General features: G+C 38.1%; 1 protein-coding gene and 1 pseudogene across 1 annotated transcript in view; both read right to left on the reverse strand.

Annotated features, from left to right (window-relative positions):
- SPRY3 (sprouty RTK signaling antagonist 3) overlaps positions 1–27,201 on the reverse strand; it is a 152,748-nt gene that overhangs the window by 23,222 nt on the left and 102,325 nt on the right. The gene's annotated exons all lie outside the window — the stretch shown is intronic.
- LOC130036938 (peroxiredoxin-6-like) lies at positions 13,253–14,015 on the reverse strand (annotated as a pseudogene).

Genomic DNA, 27,201 nt, shown 5'->3' on the forward strand with positions numbered 1-27,201 from the left:
AATACGCCATGAGGAGTTTCCAAGGCTCTGCTGTGCTCTTGGGATATTCTCGGTAGCTTGCCGGGCTCTCTGAGGTAGATGGAGGAATCGGACCCGGGTCGGCCATGTGCAAGGCAAACGACCTACCCTCTGTGCTATAGCTCCAGCCCAACACTAATATTACATGTTAATAATCTGACACATAAGAGACAGATGCGATATCTCCAGCCTCGCAAAATTTAAAAATAATCAAAATATCTCATACTACCTTATAGCACCTTCACTGGTTGGAATATGGAGGTCCTAAGATAAATATTGGGGCATCAAAAGAAATATATATAGAAGAGATAATGAAAGACACCAAGAAAGTAGAACAGAGACAGAAGTAAGAAGAAAGAAAGAATGGAAAAGAAAAGAAACTAGGTAGTTAGAGACTGTATAACAAGAATCAAGTTTATTAAGATAAGAAAATTGAGAAGAGGGTTTTGAGAAAGCCACAGAAGACCTTGTAACACATTGCTAAGAGTGTTATCAATGTTTAACAGAAAAGAAACCCTTGTTTGAAAGGAAGAAACAAGCTATATTTAGTACTGGGTAGGATGTCAGTTCTGAAAATAAACTGCTGCCAGAACCAAATCTAATCATCTGTGCTGTTGTCACCTGCAGTAGGGTGGCCTCACTTATAAGAAGAAACAACAAGGAGACTCAGATACCTTAGAACTCTTGACATTCACAAAGACTTACTCCACTTTGTTTCTTTTTACATTGCTAAGTTTTAAAACTTCTGATTAATGAGGAAAAAAGTTATATAGCTGAAGAAGCAGTGTGAAATTTGGTATTAATGTGGAGTAGGGAAGTATTCTGATAAAGTACATACCAGACTCTAAACACCATGTGGTCTGAAACCTAATACAAATATTCACCATCTCTATGGTATACTTCTGCTAAATGAACATGGGCAAAGGACCCAGCTGTAAGTATGACAGGTCACATAACGATATAGTTGAAACATGCTCCAAGTTGCCTGCCTTGCAACTTAGAGAGCTTACATGGTATGTGTAAAAATCCAATTTTTATACTGCAAATTAAGCATCCATTGTACGCAATGCATGGTGAAATGGTACACTAGATTAAAACTTAATAATACAAATGAAAAAAGCAATACAAATGGCATTTTCTCCATTACTTTTACCTTCAAATCTATGATTACCATTTGTAAGAAAGTTTTTGAGTAACTTCTCTAAGTTTAACACACATACACACCATTCAGATGGAAAAACACAAGATAAATATATAAAAGTAAATGAAGTTTTTATACTAGCTATAAACCATCTCAATGAAATTAAGAAAAATTCATTTACAGTATTGTCATTAAAGTGAAATGTATAGGAATAAATTAGATAAAAGAAGTGTGAGACTTGTATGCTGAGATATAAAATATTGTAGAGATAAAAGACTTAAATACATAGAAAGGAATTTCATGTTTATGGATGAAATATTATTTGGTAAGTAAAGGCCCTCCCGTTGATTGTCGATTTGCTCGAGCGGGCCCAGTAACGTCTCTGTTGGAGACTTTGTTGTTACTGTGTCTGGCATATCGAATACTCTCGGTAGCTTGCCGGGCTCTCCGAGAGGGGCGGAGGAATCGAACTCGGGTCGGCCATGTTGGCCGCTTGTAAGGCGAACGCCCTACCGCTGTGCTATCGCTCCTGTTATTATTGCCATCAGTATTGTTAAGATGGCAGTGTTCCTGGAAGTGATCTATGTATTGAGCACAATGCTTAACAAAATCCTAGTTGGAGTTTTGTTAAAGTTGAAGGGAATATCATAAATTAAGAGTAGGAATATTCTGTTTCTGATTTCAAATTTTATTATAAAAGCATAGTAATCAAGATAGTATGCTATGGTGTGATATTGTTACATAGATAGACCATAAAATAGAACCAAGAATACAGAAGTAAACCTTACATTTATGATCATTGGTTTTCTACAAGATTAACAAGACAATTTAATGAAGAAAAATATATTTTTCACCATAGGTTCTGGGACAGATCGGATAGCTATGTACAAAAGAATAAAGTCGAATATGTACTTTATTAGCTACATTTACAAAACACAAATGAGAGAAGGAAAAAGAGATAAACTCTATTTCTTAAAATTGTTGCAGCTAATTAGGGAGATGCAAATCAAAACAGTGAGATATCATCTCATACCATGGAGACTTGGCACACATCTAAAAGAATAAGAGCAACCAGTGGTGGTGTGGATATGGGGAGAAAGGGTCTCTCTTTCATTGCTGGTGGGAATGCCAACTGATCCAGCCTTTTTGGAAAACAATATGGACATTTCTTTAAAAAACTAGAAATTGAGCTCCCATTTGACCCAGTAATACCACTTTTGGGAATATACCTCGGGGATCCAAAAACACACAGCAGAAATACCATCTGCACTCCTATGTTCATAGCAGTACTGTTCACAATAGCCAGAATCTGGAAACAGCCTGAGTGCCTGAGAACAGAGGAATGGATAAAGAAACTATGGTACATCTACACAATGGAAAACTAGGCAGTTGTTAGGAAAAATGAAGTCATGATATTTGCTTTTAAATGGATGGAAATGGAGAGTATCATGCTGAGTGAAATGAGTCAGAAGGAGAGGGAAAGATAGAGAATGACTTAATTTATTTGTTGTATAGAAAAATACATTAGTAGAAGACTAATATCTATGGCCAGGGCAAACAGGGACAGGGAAGACTGGTCAATAGTTGGAATCAACCACAAGTGTGTGGGTGTCGGAGGGTAAGTAAGATACAGAAGAGACCAGTATGGCAATAATAGTTGGGGATGATCAATCATCCTGGACAAGATCTAAGTGTTAAAAGTAGGTAAAGGGATACTATTGATAAACTTTCAGTGTCAATATTGCAAACCACAATGCCCAAAAGGAGAGAGAGAGAGAGAGAGAGAGCCCCTGCTATAGAGGCAGGCTGGGGGTGGGTGGGTGGGGTGATGGAAAGGAAGCTAGGGACACTGGTGCTGGAAAATGTACACTGGTGGAGGGATGGGTGTTGGAATACTGTGTGACTAAAATCTAATTATGTACAGCTTTGTAAAGGTCTATCTCACAATGATTCAATAAAAAAGTTTGTAAAAAGAAAAAAATTTTTGCAGCTAAACATATCATCATGAAATGAAAAATACAATACAGATCCTCCCAGGATGGGAGAAGCATGTGGAAAGTAGACTATAGACTAAACATGATTGTCACCCATTGCCTCTTTTGCAAACTACAACACCCAATAAGAGAGAGAGAACAAAAGGGAATGCCGTGCCACAGAGGCAGGGTGGGCTGGGGGGGATGGGGGGTGGGAGGGATACTGGGATCCGTGGTGGTGGGAAATGGGCACTGGTGGAGGGATGGATATTTGATCATTGTATAATTGAAACTCAAGTACAAAAATGTGTAAGTCTGCAGCCATACTTCATGATGTCTCACTATTAAAAATTTTGTTTAATAAAAAAATTTTAAAAAATAAATAAATAAACAAAAAAAAGAAAGATACAATACAGAGAATGGGGATAATGTTTGCAAATCATCTACTTGATAAGAAAATGGCGACAAATGGTTTTCTCAACTACATAGCCAAATTAATGACCAAATTGAAAAACGGGCAAAGTCTTTGAATAGACAGTTTTCCAAAGAAGATAAAAATTACCAATGCATTCATGAACATATGCTCAAATTCATTATTTACAAAAGGAAAACAAAGAAAAATCACAGGCACCATTTTATACCCACTAAGATGGTTTAAATAGAAACAGCAAACAAGTGTTAGCAAGAATATGGAGAAATTTTAGACCTCACACATTGTTGTCAACATTATAAAATGAGTAAAAACCTTAGAAAATAATTTGAAAGTTCATAAAAATATTAAAATTAAGTCAACAGGGGCCAGAGAGATAGTACAGCGGGTGGTGCATTTGCCTTGCATGCGGCCAACCCCGGTCCGATCCCTGGCATTTCATATAGTCCCCCAAGCACCGCCAGGAGTAATTCCTGAGTGCTAAGCCAGAAATAAGTGCACACCCAGAGCATCTCTGGGTGTGACCCAAAAATGAAATAAATAAATAAAATTTCAAAAAAGTTAAGTCAACATATGATATAACAACTGTATTCCTAAATATATATCCGAAAGAAGTGAAAATGTGTGTACACCAAAAAACCTATACACAATATTCACAGCAGCACTATTAAGAACAGTTAAAAGGTAGGAAAAAACCCAATACACAGCTATTTCATTATTGAATTAATAAAACATCTGTTCATACATTGGAATATTATTTCGCCATAAAAGGTATAGAGTGTTGATTCATGCTGCTACATTGATAAATCTTGAAAACATCTCAATAAGTGAAGGAAGCCAGACATAAAAGGTGAAATATTGTATGAGTTCATTTATTTGGGATGTCCAAAATGAATCCATGACAGAATTAGTGAATTCAGGGGCTAGGAAGAGACAGTGGGTTTCTTTTTGATGTTCTGGTATTAGCTGAATTGATTGTTGCACAACTCTGCGAGTAAACTAAACACTAACGAACTGTTCATGTAATGGGAGAACTTTAATATGTGTATCATATATAAATAAGGCAATATTTTGAAAAAATACGTTTGGGAGAGTCTTTATGAAAGTCCTTTTGATGTTCCTATTACATATGTATTTTTTCTTTGCCAGAAATGCTTGCCTAATCTCTGACCAATTAAAGTTTTCAGAGTTTTTCTCTAGAATATTTTCTAGAAATTTCATTTTTCATAATATTTTTACATTTTTGTATTAACAAAATGCAGTGTATAACAATGCTACTATATATTTTAAATATACATTTGTTTTATGTGATAATTATCCTGTAGAATAAGTTTCTAAAGTGAAAATGAAGGGTGAAAGAATACTTGTATATGATCTCAGCAGGCCCACCTCTATATCTCAGACCTTCTGCTTACTCCTTCAATCTCCCATGTGAGATTAACCTTTCTGCTGACCTTTTTGAAACTCCAAGACCTTTTTGGAATAGGAAGCAGATTTTCGACTGAGCTGAGTTCCAGCAGCCTCCATGCCCACTCTCTGCCATCTCAACAGGGCCAGCCACCTCCATATCTCCTGAACAGCTCTACTCATAATAACCCACACTGCTCACACATATATATCTTGTCCTTAGGTGAAGACTGGCAGAAAAGGAATAAGTGACACTCAGTCTAATCCCTCAGAGACTCTCTCAGTGAGAATAACTATGAAGATTCACTATTAGCATAGCAGTACCGAAAGAAAATGCAGCAGGGAAGTCATGTAGAAGCCCTCCCAGCTCAACAAGTGAAAATAATAGCACAGAGGCTCTACCAGTACCAACCAGCTCTGTAAACTTTCAGAAAATGACACTATTGATACTATGTTGGTATTTTAATGAGCTCAAAGAAGCAATCAAACAGGTAGTCAGCAAAGCACAAGAAATAATGAAAACAGAAATGAGAAGACTACAGTAGGAATGAAATGAAGAATATGGTAGGTGACATAAAAATAGGTCTTAGTAGAAGAATAATAGCAGCTGAGGAAAATATTGGTGATATGTAAGATAGCACTGTAGCACTGTCCTCCCGTTGTTCATCGATTTGCTCGAGCAGGCCCAGTAACGTCTCCATTGTGAGACTTGTTGATACTGTGTTTAGCATATTGAATAAGTCAGACTTGTTGTTACTGTGTTTGTCATATCAAATACATCACGGGTAGCTTGCCAGGCTTTGCCGTGCGGGTGAAATACTCTTGGTAGCTTGCCGGGCTCTCTGAGATGGGTGGAGGAATCGAACTCAGTTTGGCCTGGTGGGCCACATGCAAGGCAAACGCCCTACCCGCTGTGCTATTGCATAAGGTAAGATGCAGGAAAGCTGTAAGAAACAACAGAAGATGGGGGAAGGCCTGAAAAGAAATGAAAATGAAAAGCACACCAGAGAACTCTCAGATAATCAAGAGGAACAATATAAGATCATCAAAGTCCCTGAGGAATATGAAGGTGACTTAGTTGAAAAGCCAAGAAATCATGGATAAGAATTTCCAAGAGCGAAACGAGTGAAAGTATATTGGGTAAGGTCTTTCATGCAGTCTACCCAAGTTTGTTTCTCCAGCATACCATATGGTCCCCCTTGAGCACCGCTAGCAGGATAATTCCTGATTAGAGAGTCAGGAGTAACCCCTGAGCATCACTGGGTGTGGTCCAACCCCTGACCAAAAAAAATTGAAAAGAACTCCCCAGAGTTGAGTATTAAAAAGCAAGCATCAGGACCCAAGAGGTTGGAAAAACAGATCCGAACAGAAAAACTCCAAGACACTTTGTACTCAGAATTACAAAATATAGAGACAAAATATCAAAAGTGGCAAAACCAGAGAAAGAAGGAACTTACATACAAAGGAAATCCCATACTATTCATAGCAGATCTATCAAAAGAGATTCTATGAGTCAGAAGACAATGATGGGTTATAGTAAGCAAACATACAAACAAAAAACAACTCAATGAACACCTCAATAAGAATACTCTATCCAGCTAGGGAATACTCTATTGTGTTCCCTTATATCACTTAATCACTTAACTTCCTGTTAGTCGTCGATTTGCTCGAGCGGGCGCCAGAAACGTCTCCATTTGTCCCTGTCGCGTGCTAGAGTAGCCCAATGGCGTCTGTTCGCTCTGGGAACAGGAAGAGCCTCAAACCGATCATTCATGATCTTGACGAAGAAGTCTGACCATCTGGTAGGTGGGCGGCCACGCCGTCTTTTGACATCCCGTGGAATCCAGTAGTTAAAAGCTCTAGTCCAGCGGTCGTCTTTAAATCTCATTACGTGGCCAGCCCATCTGATTTTGGACACCTTGGCAAATGAGACAGCGTCCCTGATTCTTGATCCTCGACGGAGGTCAGAACTCCGGATTCTTTCTCTCATTTGAGTGAAACGCGATATTCCAAGCATAGCGCTTTCTATTCTTCTTTGGGAGACCTGAATAGCGTTCTCATCTTGTTTGCATAGGGCCCAGGTCTCTGAGGCATATGTTAATGCAGGAAGAACAGTGGAATCAAAGAGATGTGCCCGGAGCCGGAGGTTCTTTGTCCTCTTAACTATTTCTTCGACGTTCTTCAAGGCATTCCAAGCTGCTCTCTTCTTCCTGCGCAGCTCGGGTGCCAGGTCATTTGTCATGTTGACTTCTCGACCTACATACACATAGCTGTTGCATTCGGAGATGGTCGTTCTATTGAGAGCGAATGGGGCATCAGGAACGAGGCTGTATCTCATAAACATTGTCTTCGTAAGATTTAGCTGTAGTCCTACCTTTCCACACTCACGGTCAAAGTGGGCCAGCATTTGTGCCGCTTGGCTGATGTTTGGTGTTATTAAAACAACGTCATCAGCAAAGAGGATGTGGTGTAGTTGCCGACCATCTATCTTCACTCCCATTCCTTCCCATTCCAGTCGTCGCATGATGTTCTTGAAGGTGGCACTGAAGAGTTTTGGTGAAATGGTATCACCCTGCTGTACCCCTCTCTTGACATCAACGATTACTTCTTTGTAGAATGGTGAGATCCTGGTAGTGAATCCGCAATACAGCTCATGAAGGATCCTGATGTATTGGGCTTGAATGCCCTGATTGGCTAGGGCTTCCATGACCACTTCCGTCTCAACAGAATCAAAGGTCTCCTTAAATCAATGAACGTTAAACAAAGCGGCATCTTGAACTCCCGAGAAACCTCAATGAGTTTGGTTATCGTGTGGATATGGTCGATGGTGCTGAATCCTTTGCGGAACCCGGCTTGCTCGCATGGTTGTCTTTCATCTAGTGTTCTGCCAATCCTATTTAGGATGACTTAAGTGAACAACTTGTAGATGACAGACAATAGGCAGATCGGGCGATAGTTGCCAATGTCATGGATGTCTCCCTTTTTGAACAGTAGTACAGTCCTGCTGGTTTTCCATTGGGACGGAACCTTGCATTCAGACAGGTAGCGTGTGAAGAACCGAGCCAGTGTATTGATGAGTACTGACAGCAGGTTCTTCAGGTGTTCAGGTCTGACCTTTTCTGGGCCGGGTGCTGTTTGTTTCTTTACCGACGAAATGGCGTGTCGGATTTCGGAAGGGAGAACGTTGGGAACGACATATCCATCCTGTGGAATTTGGTATGTCGGCAAGTGGACATGGCTATCAAAGAGATTTGAGTAGATGTCATGGATAATCTTCTCCATTGCCGTTCTGGAGGATGTGATGGATCCATCAGGACGTCAGAGGGCAGTCATCCTGGTCTTGTAGTTGGCGAAGGACAGGCGGGCGTTACGAATACTTTTCCCGGCTTCTGCCGCATCTACCCGTACTTCTGCTCTTCTCTCTTTGAGGTCTTCCTTGATTGCATCTCTGCACTGCTTTGCGAGCTCCAACGTTAGCTTGCGGTTGCCTGAGGCATGCACCAAACCACGTTGGCGAATTAGCTCAAGAGTTTTCGAAGACAGGCGATTTTTTGTGGCTATCTCTCTCTTGGCGTTCCTCGCACATTCATGGAGGTGCTAAACCAGTCGATCGTATTCCTCGTCAATGTTGTCAACAATGGCATCTTCCCATGTTGCCGCAATAGTGCCAAAGAGTTCCCAGTTGGTGGTCGTTCTGGGAGTTCTCTTTTTGAACTTTGCAGCCCTTTCTCCCCGCTCTGTGAAGGAGAATTTTGCACGAAGGAGACGGTGGTCCGATCCTGTTCGAAATTTTGGGACAACAGCAACATCAGTCAGGCAAAACCATCGACTGAATATGATGTGGTCTATTTCGTTGTGGAATCGTCCACTGGGAGACTCCCATGTCCATCGTTTAGATTCTGCCTTCTGGAACTGTGAGTTACCATGGATGCTCTTGGTCGACATGATAAACTCAGACAGTCTCTCACCCTGTTCGTTCCATTCTAGGCCATGGGTCCCGATGTGAAGTTCTTCAGCTGATCTTCTCGGTCCTATCTTGGCATTAAAATCACCCACAATGATCTTGTAGAAGGTGTGGTCTTCTTTATAGAACTTCTATAGCTCTGTGTAGAACTTCTCCATTTCTCTTTCATCATAATGAGATGTTGGTGCGTAGACAACGAAGATAGAAACTGCAGGCAGTGATCGACATCTATTCAAATGTAAACATCCGATTCGGGTTGTTAGGCATTCGAATGAATCAATGCTCTTGGCCAAGTTTGTGTTGACAAGGACACCGATGCCTCCAACACCTCTTTTATCGCATGTTCCGAGGAACAATTCTTCTCCAGTGTCGAAAACGGCATGGTGAGATTCATGCCTTCTTTTCTCGGTCAGACCAATGATGTCGTACTTGATCATTCGTGTTTGTACCATCAGGTTCTCGATGGATGCATCTGATGCTAGCGTACGTGCATTGAAAGTACAGACGATCATTTTTGTCTTCCTTCGTTGTGGCAGCCTAGGTCGGCCTTGAGATTTTGTCGGCCTCTCCTTTCTCATCCTTCTCAGTGCTGCCATGTCGGTGAAGCCTTCAGGGTCAGGTGAATAAGACCAGTTGTAGTTACTGGTTTTGGCATATCGAATACACAACGGATAGCTTGCCAGGCTCTTCCGTGCGGGCGGAATACTCTAGGTAGCTTGCCAGTCTTTCCGAGAGGGATAGAGGCTTTTGGGGCGACCTCTAATCACCCTTGTAGGTGTTACCATATTTGAACCCTATCAAATATGGTACGACAATTCCGGAAGATGGGTATTTAGTATCTTCGCGGCTGCGCGGGTCCGGAAAGCGTCCTGGAGTGTGGCGACGGCTAGGTAGTGGAGGTAGTTTCCCTTATATAGCTTTGAAACAAACCTTGCAAGTAGTACTAAGGGAGCTTCTTTATTAGTAAAGACAAACTTTTCAGTACTTTGCCATTGCATTCACTCATGGCATTTATAGCTGTCCTTTTCCAGACTAGGGAAGATCTGTTGATACCTAACTTGTCAATGTTTTTTTTTATACATTTTTTACATTAATGAATTAATAGTCTATGCCTATTCAGGAGATTTTTATATCTGTCTATATTTTATTACACTTTATTTAGTAATGCAGATATTTCTGTATCATCTATAATGCAATAGTTTGTAACATAAAGCCAATATTCCATTTTAATATAAAATACACTATTATAATTTTATTGGCTTATTCAGATTTTCCTTTTAATTATTTTCTTTTAAATTATTTTCCTCTAAATTTTATCCTTTAAATTTCATCCTCATCCATACAAAATTTTATATTTAAAATGTATTAGCATAGAATTGTTCTACTAATTAAAAATTATACTATAAAAAGAGAAACAGTTTTTGAAAATAAATTTCATTTATTCGAAATTTTCCAAAATTTCAGTATTTTAGCTTTATTCATCAACATATGTGTAGGTGTCACCACCTCCACAATAAATTTAAAAAAATCTTCTATATGTGGGATATAAAGTAACAGAGAAGAGAAAGTGAACAACAAACAGCTAATGTAATAAGAACTGGAAGTTGTCTCTTATAAAACTGAGCTTACATGAGGAAGGTGGGCAGTGTTAGGGCCTCTTATGATACTGGTGGAGGGAATAGGACTCTCTGGTGTTGGGTGTGGTATTGGAATGCTATATGCATGAAATGTATAATCAACAGTATTGCAAATATCAATACCTCAACAAAAATGATAAAAAATTAAATAATACTTAATTTCTTTAATATTATAAAATACTTCTCAAAAATTTGCATCAATTTACACTGCCATCAGTGGTTTAACAGAATGTTCATTTTCTCACACTTTTGACAACTAGGTATATTATCAAATTTCTTGACATTTTTTCCAGGTACATTAAAAAATGTTACCTTGGGTTTAAAAATATTCAAGTGAAATCCAGCATTTATTTTTTGTTCTGTTTTTGGGCCACACCTGGTGGTGTTCAGGACTTACTCCTGGCTCTGTACTCAGGGATTACTCTGAACAGTGCTCAGGGGGCCACATGGAGATCCCAGGATCACACTCAGGTTTACTGAATGCAACACAAGCAGTTTTCCCACTGTTCTTATCTCTTTAGTCCAAGACTGAGCATATTTAAAAAAAATAAACCAGCTTTTTGTATGTCTCATTTTGGGCTGGAGCGTTAGCACAGTGGTATGGCATTTGCCTTGCGCTCAGCCAGCCTGGCCAAGCCGGGTTCCATTCCTCCGCCCCTCTCCGAGAGCCCGGCAAGTTACCAAGAGTATCTCGCCCACACGGCAAAACCTGGCAAGCTACCCAGGGCGTGTTCAATATGCCAAAAGCAGCACCAACAAGTCTCACAATTTGTTGTGAGACATTACTGGTGCCCACTCGAGCAAATCGATGAACAACGGGAGGAGAGTGCTACCATGCTATTATTAAATAAACATTGAAATACTTTTAAATATGACTTAATTTTTCTCATTTTATCTTTGGCTTTTGAATTACATGCTGAGAGAATCTCTGAGTCCAGTCTTCAACAAAGTAATTATGGTTTTAGTTTTACACAGTGTTAGTCACCACTTTCATTAAATTACCTGGCAATTAGGTTTAACAATTTTAAATCCATTATAGCACTGTAGCTCTGTCCTCCCATTGTTCATCGATTTGCTCAAGCGGTACCAGTAACGTCTCCATTGTGAGACTTGTTGTTACTGTTTTTGGCATATCGAATACGCCACAGGGAGCTTGTCGGGCTTTGGCGTGCGGGTGGAATACTCTTGGTAGCTTGCCGGATTCTCCAACAGAATCAGAGGAATAGAACCTGGGTCAGCCACATGCAAGGCAAATGCCCTACCCGCTATGCTATTGATCTGGCCATTATAAAATATATTTGTAATATCTCTGTCTGATCAACATGTCATGAATAGATTTTCTATATTTGAGAAACTATGACAATTTTTACCTCTCAAATGTCTAAGTCCAAACTCAAAAACATCTGGGTCTGGAGAGATAGGACAGTGGGTAAAGCACTTGCTTTGCACAAAGACTACATGGGTGTAATCCCTGTCACCCGATATGGTATCCTGAGCCCCACCAGGAGTGATTCTTGAATGCAGAGCAAGGAATAATCCCTGAACTATCTGGGAGTGTCCCAAAACAAACAAGAAAAAAATCTCAAAAATGTCGTTTATATGGAAACTAAAATTTAGGGATATGTCTTAGGTTCTACCAGTTAGATGCCCTGACATGAAACTTTAATTAAGAATTAAAGATATACATAATGTGATATTATGGGGTTTGCATTTTGCTGGAATATGTGGTAGTGAAGGAACTTGGCTTTGAAGGATAGCAAAGATTGCAAGGTCAAGTTTTTAATAAAGTAGTGGCATTCCTGCTGGCAGCAGTAGCTGTTGCAGTAAAGTCAATTTCTTGGCATCTAATGCAAGAGCAACAGTTTTTCTTATCAGGCTAGTTCTGTGGCAATTTAGTCATCAGCAGTTGTTGAAAACTGAGCCTCAAGATTAGTTTTCCAACCTTTATTTAATGAATAACTGCCCTACATACATAACCTGAAATTCTGTACTCCTTCTCAAACCATTTCTTTCAATCATTGCAGCTCATTCCTTGTAATATCCAGTTTCAAACATTTTCTCTCTTCCCACCCTCATTTTAACAATGAATTTATCTGTCAATATTCAAAAACCTAAGTTCAGAATCAGGATTGGTAGTACACTCCTGCTACCACCATCCCAGTTCTAGAGTGAAACGTGTTCAATCCTGTTCACTTCTTTTGGCATACCTGTCCTAAGCCAGCATCAGACAGCAGGTGACAGAGGCACACAACACTGTTCACACCTTAAGACAAACCTCCCCAAGGGGCAAGTAAAGACTTTGCCATAATTTCTCTCTTTGGTTAGAAATTCACTGAATCGTTTTCTTTAGAGCAAGATATCTGAACATTCATCTGCTAATCATCCAATTCAGTATCTACTAGAAATGTAAAAAAAGGGAAAAGTCTTTGTTTACCTGTTACAATAAAAGCACTGCATCATGACCTTACCAAGGAAATTTTGCTAAACTTTCATTGCTCCCCAGAATTGATAAAAGAATGAATTTGATTAGAAAAATAACAAAAGAAGAAAAAGACCCAACAACATCTGGGAGTCATTGTGTGATGGAGCAAAGAGGAAGTTTTCAACCACCAATATCTGACACCTCTCTGACAACAAACCCTGAGATCCAACAAGGTCTGAGTTTCCACTACAGAATATGCTTCAAGGAAGAGCACTAGGATCTAAGAACCCTCTAAATGATGGTGAGGGAACTGAATCAAGAAAACCATAAAGGGTTTCATTCAATGAACTTGGAGCAGAGCAATCAGAGGAAGTCCTAAAACTGGGGCATATAGTGAGATACTTGGCTGAGCGCAGCATTTTGTCAAAGACTTCATTAGGGAAAAGCTTCCTGGCTTCCTCTTAAGGATTGGTCAGAATGACCATCACACTGACTCTGATCTTCCAATCAACCCTGGCACCCTTTTTTCCTGCTGTTCTCTGGAGAGAAAAAACTATTCTGATAATCTCATCAAAGTCCCTACCAGTGGTAGCTAGAGAATGGAAAGCTTCAGTTTCTTGTTAGGACTGACAACTAAACCCACATGAGACCTCAATGGTACATTTTTTGTACTTTTCTGCTGGGTCCAGCATGCCAAACAGGATGGCCATGTTCTGGTTCTTTTAGCAAATAAGAGGAAAAGGTAACATCTTCGCTCACTAAAGCATTGGTGTCTTTGCTCCAGGCAAGATGGTCTTCAACACTGCTTATAGAAAGAGGAATCAGGTTTACATTCTTTGTGGCAACCTCCACAGCCAACTTGCCCACTCTATTAAGCTTGGTGATGCAAACTGGGTTGAAGTCCCAGGGTGTGGGAAAGAGACTGCCTGATGAGGCTCCCAGATAGTTGTGAAATTGAATGTGGCTGATAGTAATGTTGGCTTTGAAGTTGACTCTCATATTGAGTAGGAGATCTATGATCATGGTGAAGGCAATCCCATAGCATTTTCTTGGCCTGACTGAGTTCTCTTATCCATTGACTATGTTATTTTACAGAGCTATTAAATATTCTCATATTCTTCCTTTCCTTTTTAACTGATTATGTTTCATACTATCATTATAATTGGGCTGGAGCGATAGCACAGCTGTAGGGCGTTTGCCTTGCATGCAGCCAACGTGGTCATCAAGTTCGATTCCTCCGCCCCTCTTGGAGAGCCCAGCAAGTTACCGAGAGTATCTCGCCCGCACAGCAGAGCCTGGCAAGCTACCCGTGATGTATTAGATATGCCAAACACAGTAACAATGAAGTCTCCAATGGAGATGTTACTGGGCCCGCTCGAGCAAATCGATGAACAACGGGAGGACAGTTATATATACCAGTGATATATCATTATAATTACTTCTAGGAATATACTATTGACTCCTTTGATTTATTTTCATTTATCATATTCCCCTAAAAATCAAACCTACTGGAATGCATCCTGCAACTTGTTTTCTTTCCATATGACATTTTAAAAACTTTTTAATTGAATCACTGTGAGACAGACCCTTACAGATCTGTTCATGATTGGATTTCAGTCATACAGTCACTTGACTTCCCTTTAATCGTCAATTTGCTCGAGCGGGTGCCAGTAACGTCTCCATTTGTCCCTGTCACGTGCTAGTGTAGCCCAATGACGTCTGTTCGCTCTAGGAACACGAAGAGCCTCAAACCAATCGTTCATACAGTATCCATACAGTATTCTAACACCCATCCCTCTACCATTGTACGTTTCCTAGCACTAGTGTCCCAAGGTTCACTCCCATCACCCCCCCCCCCAAACACACCTCCTGTCTCTCTCCTTCTGGGCAATGTAGTTTGCAATATTGATACTGTAGATGACAGTTTATGTGATTCACTAGCCTCCAGTACCTAGTAGTCCTTTATTGCTCACAATTGAATTCCTTATTTAATAAGTCAATCTTGTTAAGGTTACCAGTGATATCCATATTACTAAATCTGAAGGCAAGTTGTCAGTCTTCATCTTTATATGTCAGATCTGTCAAAAATAATTATTTACCTAGTTGATTATGAGCTCCTTAAAATACTTTCTTTACATGGCTTCCAAAAAACCTCTTGCTACTTTTCCTCTCATTTCAGAAACTGTTTATTTCAACTATCCTTTTATTTCATTGAAAGTTATTCCAGGGACCAGAGTGATAGTACAGGGGTAGGATGTTTGCCTTGTACATGGTCAATCTGGGTTTGATCACCAGCATCCCATATGGTTCCTTGATCCCACCAAGAATGATCCCTGAGTGCAGAAGCAGGAATAGGCCCTGAGAACCACTATTGTGGCCCCCCCAAACCCTGAAATAAATAAATAAAAATTATTTTAGGTATCATTATTTACAATAATGTTAGTGATAGTATTTTATGCGTAACAGCATCCCTTACCACCACCTCCCAGTGTGTTCACTTCCCTCCACCATTGTTCTAGTGCTCCTGCATTCTAATACTCCTTTCCTTCTCATGTAGTAAGCTTCCTGCTGAAGACCGGTTCTCAGTTTCTGTTGCCTTTCAGCATTGATTAAGATCTTAAAATATTTCTCTATATCACACATATGAGAGATGTCATTTTGTGTCTGTCCCTCTTCTTCTGATTAAGTTCACTCAACTTGACACTCTCCTGATCCATCCACATAGCAAAAGGTTGCCTGATATCATATTTTTACAGCCTAGTAGTATTCCATTGTGTATAAGCACCATAATTTCTTTATCAAGAAACTACTCTTGGGCATTTGGGCTGTTTCAATATTTTGGTCATTTTGAAAAGGGTTGTAATGAACTTAAAGTGCAAATGTCTTTTCTGGCTTCACGATTCTTTTAATCCACATCTAACAATGAATGCAAGACTTATTTCTTGATTTTCTTCTCTATCTACTTACTCTCTTAGCTGATATAATTTATTCTCATGACTTTAAATGTCTCCATGTATATGGACTTTCAATAGTCAAAGATCCTTTATCTTATTTCCAAAATAAAATATCATACTGTCTGTTCAGCATTTCCACTTGGATGTTTTATACATTTCCCCTACTTGACATGTCTAAAACTTCAGCATTTAACATTTTCAAAAAGACTCCTGTAATTTTCCCTCCCTCTCTCCCTCCCTTCCTTCCTTCCTTCCTTCCTTCCTCTTTTTTTTTTTGCTTCAAGGTGTTATCTTGGCATAAATCATCTCACTTCTGGGGCTGGAGAGATAGTACAGCGGGTAGGGCATTTGACTTCCATGCGACTGACCTGGGTTTGATTCCCAGCATCCTATATGGTCCCCGAGCACCGCCAGGAGTAATTCCTGAGTGAAGAGCCAGGAGTAACCCCTGTGCATCGTTGGGTGTGACCCAAAAAGCAAAAAAAAAAAATCATCTCATTTCTACATTACTTTAATAGCCGGATAACTAGTCTCTCTACTTAACTCTTATACCCTCTAACCATTGTCTGCATAGTTACTAGAATGAGACTGATAAAATGAAAGTCAGATTATAGTAATCATAACCTACAGGGAGTTTCAAGTAGCTCAAGGTGAAAATAAAATACAGAACCTCTATAATTTGGCCTAGTCTTGCTATTCTTACTTCAACTTCACACTTCCTCACTCCACTAAGGCCACACTGGCAAACTCACTATTAAATAAAATCCCCAGATATCTTCTACTTGTAACATTTATTCTCTATTTTATTGACTCACCTCATCACTTCATTTATTTTTTAGCTTAAATATTAACCTACCTGATAGACCTTTTCTGGCCACTGTATATATTAGAACACATACAAACATACATACATAATTCTGTCATCTGTTGTCTTCTTTACTCTGTCCAAATCATCTATTTCTTTGATATCTTTAGCCTTTCATTTCAATTTAAACTTCTTAAGGACAGAGACCGTATCATGCTCACTGATGTTGTACCCAAATGTTTAAAAGAGTTGTTGACAGATGCTTATATTAGACTGCATGGATTATATTATTAAAACCAAGAATACTGACAATTTTTCAAAGTTGGAGCTTGTTTTATGAATGTGTAATGTTTAATGATGTAGTCTATAAGTATTCTGAACTTTTCTCTAAATCTATTCATTCATATTTATAGTTCTGTTTTCTCCATTTTCAATTATCTTAGATACTAGTTATTATGTTGATTGAGTCTGGTAAAAATTGCGTGGGTGCTCATGCGAGAGCACCAGCCAGTGTGTACTTATATATATATAACTCATTTGAAAAATATATAGGATTCATAATATATATGTGTGTATATATACATATATACATGTATACATATACATACACACATATATAGGTTTTGTTCCTATTCCTGTTAGTGAATGGGGTTCAGCACTTTTATTTGTAGTACATTCAGTAGACTGGGAACACCTGTGAAAGCGATTAGAGGCTACCCCAAAAGCCTATATCCCTCTTGGAGAGCCCGGCAAGCTACTGAGAATATTCTGCCTGCATGGCAGAGCCTGGCAAGCTACCCGTGACATATTCGATATGCCAAAAACAGTAACAATAATGGACCTCATTCCCCTGACCCTGAAAGAGCCCCCAATATGCCGTTGGGCTATGCTAGCACGTGACAGGGACGAATGGAGTCGTTACTGGCACCCGCTCGAGCAAATTGATGATCAACGGGATGACAAGTGAAAAGTGACAAGTGATTCTGGTAACTCCCTTTAATATATTTACTTTTCACTAAATATCCCTGATTCTTTACTGCCTATTTATATTTACGCATGAAAGCCTAGATTAAATTATATTTGTGAGTATAATTCATATTGTCTATAGATATAAAATTCTTATCACATTTTTATTTATTTGGTTTGGAGCCACATCTTGTCATGCTCAGGGGTTGCTTCTGGCTCTGGACCTAATAATTATTAATATCAGTGCTCAGGGGACCATATGCCCTAGAGATAGAAATTGGGTCAGCCACATGCAAGGCAAGCGCCCTATCCTCTCTCTGTACTATCTCTCCATGCCCGAAAAATTATTATTACTTTAATAGTTAATTACTTTAACCTTAATAGGATCATGATTTTCCTGGTTCACTGTTTAGAGAACAGGAAAATGATGGCTTCCATTTCACAGTGAATGGCTGATTTAATATAGCAGTCAATCAGTCTATGAGTTCCTACCTGCAATGCTGTAATTTTTCATTTAATGTGTCCAGGAAGATGGTGCATCTTACACCATCTTACACCATACACTGGTTATAGTGTATTGCATATACCTGATCCATAAAATCAATGCACTTGGAATGAACAGCAATGTTCAATTCCCTGCACCACATGACCTCCCAAGAATCATAGGGCCCAAGCAGCACTGGATCCTTGTACTTTAGCATTGAACCACCAGTTAATTAACCAAGTATCTCGAGGAGTGTATTGGGGTCCTCTGAGCACCACTTAGAAAACTACCCTCCCAAAGAATTAATTGCCCATTTAAGTCTTTATTCTGGAGCCAATATCAGAGCTGGGTGGAAGGTAGGGGTGGGTTCCTGTAGCTATTAATAGTCCTTAAATATGCCATCTGTCTACCTATAACATATTTACTTTCCATCTGTGCTACCTCTGACCTAAGGTTATCTCAGAGTTCTTCTGGAAAAATCACTTTTTTTTAGAGCTCTCTTATGCCTAGATAGCCTTGTCACTGCCGAAATTCAAATTCTAGTAATTACCTATAAAAGTTAAATTTAATATTATCTACCATAGGACAAACAATATTTTCTTCATATTTATATGACTAGCCCAAACCTCATCATTAAAATACTGAGAACTGGTTTTTAAATGACAGTTTCATTTGATATTATTTGTATTGCTAATTATTTACTAGCTCTTTAAGCCAGTCTACCCATTTGTAGATAGCATACATACACTGGTGTTTACCAGGATTAGGGATACTAGAAGTAGTGTGTCATTTGAACTATATTCAAAAGGTTAGATTACCAAATACATTTTTCAGTTTCTTTCTCTCTAGAGCAGTACTACTCAGTATAGCTCAATATTCAGTGCTACAGAAACCATTATTAGTCTTAAAACTGTTAACACTCTTAGGTAGCACTGTAGCACTGTCCTCCCATTGTTCGTTGATTTGTTCGAGCGGGCCCAGTAACATCTCTATTGTGAGACTTCTTGTTACTGTGTTTGGCATATAGAGTATGTCACGGGGAGCTTGCCAAGCTCTGCCATACAGGCGAGATACTCTCGGTGGCTTGCCGGGCTCCCCGAGAGGGGCGGAGGAATCGAACCCGAGTCAGCCAGGCAGTTCACATGCAAGGCGAACACCCTACCACTGTGCTATCGCTCCAACACTCTTAGGTAAGTAAGAAAAATATTAAAATCAAGCAGGCCCAATAAGTATACTGATCAAATAAACAAATGGTACATAGGAAACTTTTAATTAGAAATGTTTAGAACATTTCACTTTGCTGTTCTTTCTAAGTGCATAATCTCTTATTTTGTGAACATTTATGGTAGACTGGAATAAAAATGTTTTGAACCAAAGAGAGTTAAAAAGCTCTGCTCTACAGTATCTCAACAATGCCTTTTGTCAGGTGGCATAGCTGCCCTCTTGTTTTACCTTTGTCTTCAGGGTTGGCCTTTAAGCCAAGGGATCTGGATGTCTTCCAGCAGTTGTTTCCGCCTGGTTTAAAAGCTGTAGCCAGTGAACTGAAAGTGCATTTCCTGCCACCATACTGAAAAATTATTATTAATGTAATAGGAGAATGCACTTCTGGTTTTGGCACTGATGTTTGGGATGCTACATCAGAGCTGATAGATTGAAAGAGTGAACAATATTTTGGAGCATAGATTAACAGAGGTAGAACCACTATAATAACTTCCTGTTAAAAAGTGCTATATTAAAAAAAAAGAAATTGACTAATAAAAAACACAAAGTATTAAAAAGGTGCTATATTTTATCTATTTAGAGATAGTTTAATAGAAAACATTTTTAAAAAATTAAGAAAATTTTATCTTATGTGGACCGTGAACACTTGCATAAAGAAAAATGTGGGTAAGTGGGTCTTACATCATTTTATAAAGTACTTTTCTATCAAATAATTCAGACTTTCTTATTAGATAAGTACTCAATCAGAGACTTATTTATAAACTATTTTGGTTCTGTAGTAATGAATCTTGCACTGAGTTGAAAATTAAATTAAGTTCTAGGGCTCTTATAAAAGCAAGATGCTATAATTATATGGTGGGATAACTTAATCACCTAGGAAGAAAAATTAATTTCAAATTAGGGGCCATTAAATTTGAGGCTCTGTGATTTCCCTTTAATTTAGAGATATTATTCATAAAGGATATAATATTGAGGACACTTGAGGAATGAATGTTTTTCCAGAGATTATATGGGTCAAAGAGCCACAGTTTGGAGCCAAAAAAGAGAAATGAAGGATTTAAAGAAGTAGCTAGAAATATATATAAACCCCAGAAATAATACTAGCTAAAATACTTTAATGTAGGATGCATATTTCCAATAGCTTTCTCAAACAGAACGTTCTGACTATTTTCAATCACTCCTCCTTTACAAACTGGTCCCATTCTGCTAGTCTAGACTAGATGCAGATTCCGTAAGAGTTTCTGTATTGTGATAAAGCAACAATTCATTGTAGTTCAACCAGGTTAGTCCTTCTAGAATTTGAAGGGAACTTAGTGAAGAAAGATTAATAGCAGATGCATGGTATTTATTAACGTTAGCTAATGTAAGATTCTAAATACAAGCAGGATAAAGCAAACTATGAAAAGTAACTGATCACTTTTTAAATCATCTTAACACTTTATGAGTACATAAATTAGAATTTTTTCCTCACCTTTACAACTGTAAATTAAGTATTATGCTCTACAAGCTTCTATTGAAAATCCTGGAAAATTAGCCAATGAGGTGAGCCGATTTTCTAGGTTTTGTAAAATAAGGTCTTTGTATTAAAATTCAAGGTAATATGAGATCTTTGCTCATTAAAATGAAACACGGAATAATATAAAAAGTTAATATGTTATTAATGAGGATTCTTTAACTGAAATAATTTCTTAAAAATAAAATCAATATGAAAAATTTAAGGTCAAATTACCTATAGCATCTGAATTCATTTATTTCTGTAAATGATTTTGACCAAATGTCTCAGAATCAAATAAATGTAAAAGATTATTATATTTACTTGCTTGTGGGTATAAAAGAAAGTAATATGAAATGCCTTTTGGAGAAAAGAGAATTTTCTTATGAGCCAATTCATACTGCTGCAAATATCTCGGATCCAAGACTGAAAGGCAGAAATGTAAATAATGATAGCACTGCTGCTGCTGCCCTAGATTGAATTACAAAACAAGCAGCACATTTAGAAATTTATGCTGGAAAAATCCTTTCAAATGTGTCTGAATACAGAACAGTTACAGTGTTTGTGCAGTCATGCAGTTTGGACTTGTGCCAAGTGTAACGCTCTTATTTCTGGTCCCACCCTCCTGATGAGGAATCTGAAGGCCAGGTTACAATTCAAGGTCTCTATGGCTGGCTCAAGTTCCTACCCAGTGTTTCAAAGCCTTCATCCCTACTAAGTTTGTTAGTGAAAATAACATTATTAGTAACCATTTATGTTTACCATGTACCAAGCATCATGAAAAATTAATCCACATTTTGTGTCCTTTTACAGCAAGCCTTTCCTCTTGTTCTGATGGACAAATTGAAGCTCATTGAGAGCAAAATAATTGCTCGAGAACAAACTGTTCTATCTCCTCAATTAGAAGTCTATTGAGACATCAGTAGTGTCTCCTGGTGTCAAGGACAATTTGATTTGGGGAAAAAAAGGCCCAGCATTTTAGAACAGTAAGTTCTTCCAAGCCTCAACATTTAGCAGCTGCCCACACAGGTAACTACCATTAAGATTAGTTTTTGATTGCTGTTTGTTAATGTGGCTTTTAGTTCACCTCTTAAAAAGTGCGTAATGACAGTGTCTCTTAGTAGCTGTGTTTCATGGCACTCTTTTGTACCTTTCTTCTGTTATAAGGGCTCTTCAGTCATGTAATTTCATATTCACCCTTAGTGGAAAAAAAACATTCAAGGAAAGACATTTTTCCACTTCTTTAAGTCTATGGAATAATGCCTATCCTTATCCTTTCTAATTGTTTGCATTTGATTTAAACAAAATTTAGGAAATTAAATTTGTCTGATGTATAAGAAACTCACAAAACCCCGCAAGAAAACAAAAGCATCAGAAATGGGGAGAAGAGCTGAACAGACACTTCTCCAAAGACATACAGATGACCAAAAGACATATGAAAAAATGCTCATCGTTATTTATAATCTTGTTACTGTAAATCAAAACATCATAAAATATCAGTGCACACCTGTGACAATGGCCTACATTAAAAAGTCCAGAAATAGCATTGGTCAGAGAATGGAGAAAAATGAACACTTAAACTATATTGGGGGAAACATAAATTGGTTTGGCCTCTATTAAAAGTAGTATGGATATTTCTCAAAATATTAAAAACAAAACTCTCATATGATCCAGCAATTCCACTCCTACAATATCTATCCAAAGCACACACAAAAGACCAGTTTGAGGGGCCAGAGTGATAATACAGTGGGTAGTGTGTTTGTCTTGCACGCGGCCTACCCGGGTTTGATCCCCAGCATCCCATATGGTCCCTGAGCACTTGAGCATCATCAGATGTTACCCAAAAAGCCAAGAAACCAGTTTGAAATGATATATGCACAGCATTAAGGTTGTGAAGGTTTTAAAAATTGCAAACCTATAATTTTTATAGGTTCCTTATTTCAGTATCATTTAGCCAAGATTTGGAAACATTCTAAGTGACCAACAACAGTTGAATGGGTAAAGAAAATGTGGTTTATTACAGAATGGAATACTATTGAATCATAATAAGAAGCAAAATCTTGACTTTTACTATAACATGGATAAAACTTGAAGGGGTCATGTTAAATAAATTCAGTCCAAAGGATAAAGGCAAATGTTGAATGATCTTATGCATATGTGGGGTATAGAGAAATAAATCCAGGGAAAATAGAAACCCAAGCAGACGAAAGAAAACAAACCTGTGTACCCAGAGGACAGGATTGAGTTTACTAGAGGAGGAGGAATACTGAAAAGTGTAAAGTTCAATGGATTGTTATGAAGGGATATTGGAACTTTGGTGGTGGAAATATATCATTTGAAGAGGCTTGAAATTGTATTCCCTTGACATATATACATTTGTATAAACTGTTACCTTAATTTAAATAAATGAAATGAAATAAAGTTGGTATGAGAGGCAATGAATTGTTCCATCTTGAAGAAAGGTGGTTTTCTCCAGAGTTGTTCCTTTTTAAAAAAATTTTTTTAAAAATTTTTTAAAAATTAAAAATTTTTTAAAAATTTAAAAAAATTGTATTAGTGAAACAGTTGTAGACTTACAAATTTTTGTGCTTGGGTTTCAGTTATACAATGGTGGAGTACCCATCCATCCACTAGTGGTCATTCCCCACCACCAATGATCCCAGTATCCCTCCCAACCCCCATCCCCCCCATCCTACCCTGCCTCTGTGGCAGGGCACTCACTCCCTTTTGTTCTCTCTCTCCTATTGGGTGCTGTGGTTTGCAAAAGAGGCATTGAGTGGCAATCATGTTTGGTCTGTAGTCTACTTTCAGCATGCATCTCCCATCCTGGGAGGTTCCTCCCAACACCCTTTATTTGGTGCTCCCTTCTCTATCTGAGCTGCATTTTCCCCTAGCATGTGCGGCTGGCCCCCAAGCCATGGAGTAAACCTCCTGGTACTTATCTTGGCTATTCTTAGGTGTTAGTCTCCTATTTTGTTACTTTATGTCTCCAGAGTTGTTCTAGAGATCAGAGTTGCATTGTACCTCTGTACACCATAAAGAATTTCTGAGTGGTAGGAAGAGACTAAAAAATGAAAGCTGCTTCCGTATTTCTTAGAAATGACTTCAGACATTATTGGATATTAGTAAAGGGATTTTGCACTCAGCATTTTGTCATACTATTCTTTTGTGATTGCATGTTTTCCTAAAAGGCAATTTAAATCAGAAATGCATCAAAAGAACCCCTGAGACTCAAATAAATGAATTGAAGGAGCTTTCAAATATAAGCATCACCTATTACAAACTAAACCAGTATGGTTCAAGACCAAATTCAAGGAGTGCTATGTTAAGAGTGGTGAGCAGATTTTTGTGGAGGACTTTGTTTCCAATAACACTCTTAACAATGTGATCAATAGCTATGTGAGGCCATGGTACATTCTGTTTGACTTTAATGACCTATAGTGTGTCATTTCATGCTTCTTTCTTCTGTTTCTGTGTTTAACTCTCTGTGGTATTAATGTTTTTCGAACATGACGTAGAGAAAGGAATTTTCAACAACATTTAGTCAGAATAAGTTGCATTGCCATGGATCTGCAAAGAAAAAAGCACCACACTTTGTAGAGATATAGATGGCAGGATTCTGTTCTAGAAAATGTCACCCCAATAGCCCCGGGATGTATGAGTCCTTTTGCTTGACCAATTCTTTCCCATTACTGTGACAGGCTGGTTCCTTTTACATAAATCAGCTGAGGAAATCTGGAGAACATTGTGTTTGTCTGCCTTTGCAAGAGCACGTTTTATGATAGGATATCACTTGTTCATGTTATCCTTGCTTTTGCAAAACTCTTGCTTATTTTTAGCATTTAACTAAATTTTCTACCATAGAATCACTATAGAATTAATACCAACACAGTCTCCCAGATTTACATAAATGCCTTGAATTACAGTTTTTGAATATTCAGACTTAATTTTTCCTGATATGTACATGGTATATAGATGGACTTGCTACCAAAATCCCAAAGTGGCAAGATACCTTTAGGGTTAGACTCTTCCCTCTTCTTTCTCCTTTCTATATCTTGTCTTTCTAAAGTGTTCAGTCCAGACTAAGTCACATACCTTGCTGTGGTGCATCTCTCCTATGGGCAAGTTCCCAAGAAGAGAAAATTAGACTGTGCCAGCATACATCTAATATCTAAATATGCAACAAAATAGACATAAAATATTTGTCCTTTTATTCCTCCTATTTTACTTATTCTGTTTTTAAGTTTCATCACATTGTTGAGTTCATCAGAATCTCATTCTTTGTAAAACTGAATAATATGCCATTGTATATTTAGCTGTGAAACTTCTGTGTCATATGGTAATTCTGTGTTTAACTTCTTGAAAAATTGTAAAAATCTTTCCCATAGGGATGGGCCATTTTCCATTCCCACATGCAATGTAACACATGGGTTCCAGTTTCTGCATAATTTAACTAATATTTTTTAAATTTTCCACTAAAATGTTTTATTATAGCCATGGTAGTAGATGTAAAGTGGTGTCTCATTGTGGTTTTGACTTGCATTTCCCTGATGGAGGCGTGAGTAAGCATCAGAGAGAAGACAGACATGTTTTCACTTCACAAAGCTATACCAGGAATAGGAAGAACAATTTCCCTCAGAACAGATGTATGAGATAGCTACTCTTATTACTTTCATAAACAAGGAAACCAATACTTGAGACCCTAAATTGACTTAGAGTATCACACAAATTGGAAGTAAATTCATATCATTCAGTTTGAATCCCAGAATCTGTACTCTTAGTGACAAAGATACTCTAAAACTAAAATATCTGCAAAACAGGTACTCCTATGTCTCCTAAGCTATGTTAGACCCACTTCTCTAACAAACTAGACAATATTGGACTTTGTACACAGGAATAACTATAGAATCTCTTAGCTAAGCATGATAATATTGAAAAGCCTGTTAAAGGGCTCGCAACTAATAAAATAAAAGCAGCATGATTAGTCAAAGTTTTTTTATTAATATTCTGACCATTATTATTCTTATCTGAGCACTTCTTATCTGTTTTCTACCTGGAAGCTATGTTTTGCTTTCTTCAGGATCTACATTTCTCTGTGTACTGTGTACATAAGAGAAGAATTAGAAAACTTATCTGTGAAAAGGAATTCCTTCTGCTTAAAGGTCAAACCGAAAACCAAACTTGTATTTTGTGTAAACATGGGTGATATGAAAAAGAATTAAAATAAACATGTTTACAACCTTTACTCCTTACACATACACTATAGAGAATCATCTCTTCAAACTATGTCCCAGGACTTTGTCCCAAAGATTAAGATAATGGTTATGGAGAGAAATAAGGCAAGTCAGGATTTGTTTAATTTACATTGTAAAAGGCAGACAATTTCTAAAAGAAAAATTAACTTAGACAGAAACTGAACATTATAGAAAAATTTTCAGAAAGATAGAAAGACATTGTATTACTTGCTATGCCACGAAGAGTTAGAATTTGGATTGAGGTATGTGGGTGAAAATTTGAGGGGTATAAAACTTATACTTTAATAAGGCTTATTTATGTAAATTAAAAAATTATTTTTGCCCCAGAAAATCAAGTACTTCTGAATCAGTTTAACTAAAGAGGTGAAGGACCTGTACAAAGAAAATTACAAAACACTACTTTGAGGGATAAAAGATGACATGAGAAAATGGAGACACATTCCCTGCTCATGGATTAGGAGGATTAACATTGTCAAAATGGCAATACTCCACAAAGCATTATACAGATTCAATGCAGTCCCTATAAAGACACCCATGACATTTTTCAAAAACATAGATTAAATACAACTGAAGTTCATATGGAACAATAAACCCATGTGGATAGCTAAAGAAATCCTTGAGAGAAGGAAAATGGGAGGCATTACCTTCCCCAACTTCAAACAGTGGTAGTAATTAAAACAGCACAGTAGGGTAATAAAGACAGACACACATGTGACTGGAATAGAGTTGAAAATTTTGACACAGACCCTCAAATATATGATTATGTAATCTTTGAAGCCCGTGGAATGGGAAAAATTATTTACTCAATACCCGTCTGATTGTGAGACTTGTTGTTACTGCTTTTGGCATATCGAATACACCACAGGGAGCTTGCCAGGCTTTACCCTGTGGGCAGGATACTCTCGGTAGCTTGCTGGGCTCTCCAAGAGGGAAGGAGGAATTGAACCCAGGTCGGCCATTTGTGTGGCGGTGCAATAGCACAGAGGGTAGGGTATTCGCCTTGCACGGATGTCTCTGCTGTGTCACTGTTGC

The sequence above is a fragment of the Sorex fumeus genome, unplaced genomic scaffold (genome assembly GCF_029834395.1).
Source record: "Sorex fumeus unplaced genomic scaffold, SorFum_2.1 ptg000070l, whole genome shotgun sequence".
NCBI lineage: Eukaryota > Metazoa > Chordata > Mammalia > Eulipotyphla > Soricidae > Sorex > Sorex fumeus.